At 33.9% G+C, this 8,540-nt stretch overlaps 1 protein-coding gene across 1 annotated transcript in view; it reads right to left on the bottom strand.

Moving 5' to 3' along the window:
* ABCB5 (ATP-binding cassette, sub-family B (MDR/TAP), member 5) overlaps positions 1 to 8,540 on the bottom strand; it is a 111,267-nt gene that overhangs the window by 58,570 nt on the left and 44,157 nt on the right. The window lies entirely within an intron of this gene.

Genomic DNA, 8,540 nt, shown 5'->3' with positions numbered 1-8,540 from the left:
AGTAGAGATGGGGTCTCGCTCTTGCTCAGGCTGGTCTTGAACTCCTGACCTCAAGCGATCCTCCAACCTCGGCCTCCAAGAGTGCTAGGGTTATAGGCGTGAGACACCGTGTCTGGCCAGTATAACGCATTTTCACAAACTGAATACGACCACATCATAGATCCCAGATCAAGAAAATCATCATTACCGGCACCCAGAATCCTTCCTTCCTTCCTCATGCTTTTTTCCAGTTACCCTTACCACTCACTGACACCAAGGGTAACTACTATCCTGATCTTTTTTTTGCACTTTATATAAAAGAGATCATGCAGTATATATTCTTCTGTGTGTGGGTATTTATGTTCAACATTAAGTTTTTGAGATTTATCCATTTTGTTGTATATAATTGCAGATCATTCAGTTTTATTGCTGCACAGTATTTCATTGTGTGAATATGCCACAATTTATCCATTCTATTCCTGATTGACATTTGGATAGTTTTCAGGGTTCCTTTTCCTATTATGCATAGGCTGCTATACATGTTTATTTGGTGAACATATGTACACAGTTCTATTAGTTGTATACCTAGGAGAGGACTTGCTGAGTCATAGGTCTATATATGCTCCATTTTATTTGATTCTGCCAAATAGTTTTTCAAAGTGGTTGTTCCAACTTATAAAGCCCCTCCAGTATAGTAGAGTCATGGTTGCTCTATATTCTCACCAGCACTTGGTACTTTCTATCTTTGGTAGGTAAGTACTATCATATTGTACTTTTATTTGCATTTTCCTGATGACTAATAAAACTGAACAACTTTTCAAATAGCTAGAGACAATTTGGATATTCTCTTTTGTGAATGGTTCAAGTTTTTTCTCATTCATGTATTGGAACTGTCTTTTTCTTGTCAATTTTCATGAGTTCTTTATATATTCCAGATACAGGTACTCTGTCAGGTGCTATGTATTACCATTAATTTTTTCTCTTTAAATAGTTGTCTTTTCACTCTCTTAATGGTCTCTTTTGATGAACAGAATTTAAAAATTTTAATGAAGTCCAATTTATCAATTTTTCTCTTTTATAATTTATGCTTTTTGTGTACTGTTTAAGAAATCTTTACTCCAATGTCACACAGATGTTTTGCTATGTTTTACCTTCAATCTTTATCATGCTGCCTTTCATATTTAGTTCTATAATTCATCTGGAATTAATTTTTGTGTGTGATGTCAAATACGAGTCAATGTACATTTTCCCCGTATAGTTAACCAAGTGTCACAGCAGCATATTTGGAAAAGTCCATCCTTCCCCATTGCACTGTAGAGCTGTCTTTATCATAAATCAGGTGACCGTATTTTGTGCCTGTTTTGTATTCTGTATGCTCTCCTGCGGTTCAGTTTGTCTATCACTGCACCTGTGCTATGCCATCTAAATTACTACAGATTAAAAATAAACATTGATATATATTAGTTTAAGACTTCCTTCACTCTTAGCTTGAGCGAAGAAAAAAAAAACGATTTCCAGCTTTATGGTTCCTCTGCAAGATTGTGTTGGCTGTTCTGTATTTTTTGTAAATGTTTAGCACAATAAATGATAATTTTGGCAAACTACAAGTTTGCCACGGACTTAACAAATAATGGCTAATATTATTATTATTCATATTACTACTGTATTACTGCTATTTACTTTTCTCATTATTGTTTTTAGTCTTACTTATTACAGAGATGAAAACTGGAGCTCTGAAGGTTAAAAAGCTTGCTCGATGCCTCAGCCAGTTGCTGTGAGGACTGATACTACAATCTGGTATGGTTTTTCTCTGACATCCTCACAAGATCTCTCCACTGCAACAGATACACTTGCTGAAGCAGGTGATTATTTCTTTAAACGCTTCTATTCCAAATCTATAAGATAAGGGAAACTCCTTAAAACACTAGTTATTAAGATTAAATAATAATGTGGGAAAAAATTTATGATATAATGCTGTATGGAAAAATGTAGGAAAAAAATTTATATCCTATTTTTACTATGTTTTAAAAAATCTACCCGTAAAAAAAGACACCTATATAGAAACAATAATACATCAAAATACTAATAGTGCTTATATTTAATTATTGGGTTTATGGGTTGTATTTTAATTTTAATTTTATTTTTTTTTAGAGACAGAGTCTCACTCTGTTGCCCAGGCTGGAGTGAAGTGGGGTAATCATAGCTTACTGTAATCTTGAACTCCTGGGTTCAAGCAATCCTCCTGTCTCAGCCTTCCAAATTGTTGGAATTATAGGCATGGGCCTGGCCAGGTTGTATTTTTATTGTCTCAATTTTCCCAATTTTATTTAATGTGCAGGCATTGCACTTTTGTTTAAAAGCAAAAAAGCTAAACACTTTGGAAAAGCATGTTCTATTTTAAATAGCTTTTGTTCCTATCAGTAACATATGTATGCACATGAAAAACAAATAGATGCTATTACTGAGAGTAGTTAGTTACACTGTTATGAATACAGTTCATTTTATTATTATTTTTAGAGCACTTTATTAATTTTTTTTAAAAAACAGATATATTCTGATACATTTGGTTTATATAAAGGTGATCTAAAGTATCACCCAAACCAGGATGCTCTTGAATGAGATAAAAGGGGTAGACTAGAACTTTCTCAGGACAGCTGGGAGATATGGCCATGTAGCTATAACTTAAAACCATTTGAATTTATGCTCTAGGGTAAGGAAAGTTAAAGAGAAATCATATACACTACTCAGGTTTCAGATGGCAATAGAGAGATGGTTACTACCTAAATTGAATTTTCGACCTGGACTTTAATTTTAAAGATCACTTAGAGAAACAGAATTGGGGATGGAGACACTATAACTAAGCCAAACTAGGCTTTGCATTAAACAGATAATGCTACTAATTTTGGTTCTGGAAATATACTCATCTATCAGTGTCATATATATACACACACGCATGTCAGGAATGTATACATAGATACAAATTCCATATATGCATATACATGTATATCTGATGTGTGTGTGTGTGTGTGTGTGTGTGTGTGTGTGAGCACAGTTTGTATCAACTGAGCCAACTAGGAAACTAGGAATGTTTTAATTTGGGTTAGTAATGAGGAATGACAACTGAACTTCAGAATTGAGGCTGGGTCACTGTGTCACAGTCCGTCTAAAGTTCATCATAGTCTGGGGTGGCAGTAGAGGGACCACTGCAGGGACAGCTTCATAGGTGGATGACCTATGCTGTCAGGCATAGCCCTGGACTTAAAAGGGTCCAAATCTTGGTTTCATGCTCTGCTGTTGTCATCTTATAATTCTTAATAATTTCTGAACAAGAGTGTCCACATTTTCATTTTACACTGGGCCCCACAGACTATGTAGCTGGCCCTGACCACTGGTAAAGATGAAAATGCATCTTTGCGAGTCTACCTTAGCTGGTTTGTTCCATGTGTGGATTTTAAGAGACACCTTTAAATAGCGGGACTAGGTGGATAAGGGAAAAAGACGCACTACTGTGTGATAGTTAAACATCTATCCAAGGCAGTCCACTTTTTGTTACGACTTTGATAACATACTGATAATCAGACTATAATTGTTACTCAGTTTCTAAATCTATATTATATTTAACCCACTTCTCCTGTCACAGAGAGTAGATAGAATGGACATGCTCTGCCGGCAGCAGCCCTACCTGTGATTCAGAGTGCTTCCTAAAAGTAAGTAATGACGTGATATCTCTGGAACCAAATTCCCCATCATTATTACTTTTTTTAGTTTAAAAGCATCTTATATCCCACCGCATGGATAGCTAAGCAAGCTTTATGAATAACAGACTAAGAAAACATTATAAAGGAATGAAGCCCGCTGTTTCAATAAAACTCATAATACAGTTAATCTGACAAATATCATCATGGATGTAACTGCTATTGTATTGTACAGTAATTAAGTACAAATGGCAAGCAGTCTCATATATAGAGTCTAGTCTATGACTTTTAGAAAGGCAAATCTAATATTCAATAATTTCAATAATTTCAACATTTGTATTTTTCAGAGTCAAAAATTTGAGATTTGATGGCCAACTGTGGTGGCTCATGCCTGTAATCCTAGCACTCTGGGAGGCTGAGGTGGGAGGATTGCTTGAGCTCAGGAGCTCGAGACCAGCCTGAGCAAGAGCGAGACCCCGTCTCTACTAAAAATAGAAAGAAATTATCTGGACAACTATAAATATATATACAAAAATTACAAAAAATTAGCCTGGTGGCACAGGCCTGTAGTCCCAGCTATTTGGGAAGCTGAGGCAGAAGGATCACTTGAGCCCAGGAGTTTGAAGTTGCTGTGAGCTAGGCTGACGCCACGGCACTCTAGCCCAGGCAAAAGAATGAGACTCTGTCTCAAAATAACAAAAAACAAAACAAAACAAAACAAATTTGGGATTTGAATCTTGTTTCTGCCAATTTCTGACTTTGCAGTCTTAGACAAGTTACTTAACTGCCCTAGGTCTTAAATTCTTCATTTGTTAAATAGGAAAAACTATACTACTTATATTTTAGAGTTATTTTGCAGATTAATTTTTTTGTGACAAAAACACTTAACATGAGAGCTCCCCTCTTAACAGATATTTAAGTGCATAATATAGCATTGCTAACTATATAGGCATGATGTTGTACAACACATTTCTAGAACTTACCCATCTTGTATAACTGAAAATTTATATCCATTGAACAGCAACTCTGTTTCTCTCTCCCTTCAATCCCTGGCAATCACCATTCTATTTCTATTTTCTGCTTCTATAAGTTTGACTATTAATATTTTAGATATCTCACATAAGCAGAATCATTCAGTATTTGTCCTTCTGTAACTGGCTTATTTCACTTGCCATAATGTCATCCAGGTCCGTTCATATTGTCCCATGTGGCAGGATTTCCTTTTTTTTTAAGGCTGAATAACATTCCATTGTATTTATATGTCATATTTTTCTTTATCCATTCATCTGCAGATAGACATTTAGGTTGTTTCCATATCTTGGCTATTGTGAATAATGTTGCCATGAACATGGGAGTGCAGATATTTCTTTGGGATTCTTCTTTTGAGATCTATCCAGAAGTGGAATTTAATCCATGTTGAGTTGTTTCTTGTGTATGGTGTAGATAAGGGTCGAATTTTCATTCTTTTACATGTGGATATCCGATTTTCCCTGCAAATTTGTTAAATAGTCTGCCCTTTCCCTGTTGTGTATTCTTGGCACCCTTGTGAAAGATCATTTGATCATATACACATGGGTTTATTTCTGGGCTTTTTATTCTGTCCCATTGGCCTCTATGTTTATTTGGGGGCAGGAACTATACTGCTTTAACTACCGTAGCTTTGTAATATATTTTGAAAATTGGGAAGTATGTTACCTCTAGCTTTGTTCTTCTTTCTCAAATTTGATTTGAGTGTTTGGGGTCTTTTGTGGTTTCTTATGAGTTTTAGGATGGGTTTTTTATTTCGGTAAAGAATGCCACTGTGATTTTGATGGGGTTACACTGAATGTGCAGATTGCTTTGGGTAGTATTGCCATTTTAACAATATTAAGCCTTTCAATCCAGGCACATGTGATATATTTTCATTCATTTGTGTCTTCTCTAATTTCCTTCATCAATGATTACAAGTGTTCAGTATACAAGTATTTCTCCTTCTTAATTAAATTTATTCCCAAGTCTTTTATTCTTTTTGATGCTATTGTAAATGGGATATTTTTCTTAATTTCTTTTTCAAACAGTTTGTTGCTAATACATAGACATGGGACAAAGACAAATCAAGTAGCAAGATGATTTAAATTTAATCATACCAATAATCACATTTAATATAAATGGTCTAAATACTCCAATTAGACATCAGATATTGTCAGATTGAGCATGAAATCAAGACTCAACTATATGCCATCTATAAGAAACACATTTTAAATATAAAGACACAAATAGGTCAAGAGTAAAAGAATAGAAAAAGGCATACCACGGTAACACAGAGGAAAAGAAAGATGGAGTGGCTATGTTAGTATTAGACGAGTGTATTAAAGCACAAAGGATATAACCAGAGTAAATAAATGTATGTCCTAATGAAAAAAGGGTCAATTTATCATGAGAGCATAACAATCCTAAGTGTTTATGCACCTAATAATAGAGGTGCAAAATGCATGACATCAAAATGGATATAATTGCAAGGATAAATCCACAAATCCATAATAACAGTTGAAGAATTCAATACCCATCTCTCAATAGTTGATAGAACAAGTAGACAGTAAGGATAAAGAAGACTTGAATAACACCATCAACCAACTTGACATAATTGACATTTATAGAACACTTCACCCAACGATAGCAAAGTGTGCATTATTTTCAAGAGTACATAGAACACTTGCCAATATAGAACACAATCTGTGTCATAAAACAAGTCTTAATAAATTTAAAAGTCATATAAGGTACACTATCTGACCACAATAGAATTCAATAGAAATCAATACAGAAAAATGTCTGGAAAATTCCCAAATATTTGGAAAACAAATAAAAATTTTCAAGTAAATGATTTCAAATTTAACCTAAGAAACCAGAAAAAGAAGAGTAAATTAAACTCAAAGTAAGCAGAAGAAAGGAAATAATAAAAATCCAAACAGAAACCAATTAAATACAAAGGAATAATCCTGAAGAGAGACAAATACATCAATATAACAGAATAGAGTCTACAGTCTGGAAATAGACACATACATAGATGGGCAACTGATTTTTCACAAAGATACAAAGGCGAATCACTGTAGCAAAGATAATCTTTTTGGCAAATGATTCTAGACCGACTAATTGGAAGTCCATGTGTTAAAAAAAAAACCTAAAACTTCAAAGCATACCTTATATCACTTACAGAAAGTAACTCAAAATGCAAAAACTAAAATCTAAAACTATAATACTTTTTGAAGAAAATAAAGGGGAAAGTGTTTGTGACCTTGGATGCAGCAAAGATTTCTTAAATAGCACACCAAAGGCTTGATTTGCAAAAGAAAATAAAACTCCTAAATTAAACTTCATCAGAATTAAAAGCTTCTTGTCTTTGCAAGACATCTTTAAGAGAATGGAAAGACAAGACAAGCACTAGAATGGGAAGAAATATTTTCTAATCATATATCTGATAAAATACTTAAATCTAGAAATATAATGAATGTATAAAGAACTCTCAAAACTCAATAATAAGAAAACAAAGGACCCAATTAAAAGATGGGCAAAAGATTTGAATAGACACTTTAACAAAGAAGAAATATGGAAGGTTAATAAGCACATAAATATGCTCAACATCATTAGTCATCAGAATAATGCAAATTAAAATGATGATGAGACACTACATGTTACTTCAGATAGCTAAAATTAAAATGACTGACTATACCAAGTGTGCACCAGTATTTGGAGTAGTTGGAATTCTAATATATTTCTTGTAGGAATGTAAAAGGAAAATAGTTTGGCACTTAACTAAAAAGTTAAACATACACCTATAAGATGCAGCCACCTAAACCCCAGGTATTTACCCAAGAGAAATAAAAGCACCTTCTACACAAACACTTGCATATGAATGTTTAGAACAGCTTCATCTTTAATATCCAAAAAACAAAACAAACCCAGTAACTCAAACGAGCATCAATACCAATTAACTCAAATTGTGGTATGTTCACACAATGGAATACTATTCACCAATAAAAAGGAATAAACTATTGATGCATTTCACATCATGGGTGGGTTTCAAAACAATTATGTTGAGTGAAAGAAGCCAGAAATAACAGAATATATACTGTGTGACTCCATTTAAATAAAGGCCTAGAAAATGCAAATTAATATATAGTGACAGTGAGAAAATCAGTGGTTGCCTAGGGACAAGAGATGGAGTGGTTGCAAAAAGCATGTGAAACATTTGGCTGACTATCTTGATTATGGTGATGATTTCACAGATATATGCCAAAACTTTTCCAATTATATATTTTAATATGTTCAGTTTATTCCTAATCAATTAAACCTAAAAATAGCCATTAAGAAAAAAACGTCAAACAAAGGAAGTATATACGTGCAACACCCCAGTGGGCCATTGAAGTTCTGCTGGCATCCTGAATGGGACTGAAACATTTTAACAAAGTCCTATAAATGTAAAGACAAAGTGGATGAGAGCAACTGTGATGTAGGGTTGTAGACAGGAGGATTTCTTTTTCCTAACTTCATCAAGGTCTAATAATAGACATGTAATTATAGTCTTAACTGGCACTTGCTTATTAGCATATGTGAGTTTTTATAGGTTATTTTTACATGTAACCTACTCTGCAGTAGAATTCTACTAAGCACTAACATGCTTAGTGCTTCCTTTATTTTTTATATGGCCAAATATATAGGCATTTTATTCAACTAATGAATGAATGATATCTGGGGAGAAGGTTGTTGCTTGCTTTTTGTTTTCCTCACTCTGTCATTTACTTTTATGTGATAATTCTAAGCCTCACTTATACAGAGCATCCTTATGAATGGTATAAAAAATTGTTAAAAACATGGCTAGTTTTTTGTTTT

The sequence above is a fragment of the Propithecus coquereli genome, unplaced genomic scaffold (genome assembly GCF_000956105.1).
Source record: "Propithecus coquereli isolate 6110/MARCELLA unplaced genomic scaffold, Pcoq_1.0 Scaffold61, whole genome shotgun sequence".
Lineage (NCBI taxonomy): Eukaryota > Metazoa > Chordata > Mammalia > Primates > Indriidae > Propithecus > Propithecus coquereli.
This window is presented reverse-complemented; position numbering and strand designations above follow the sequence as displayed.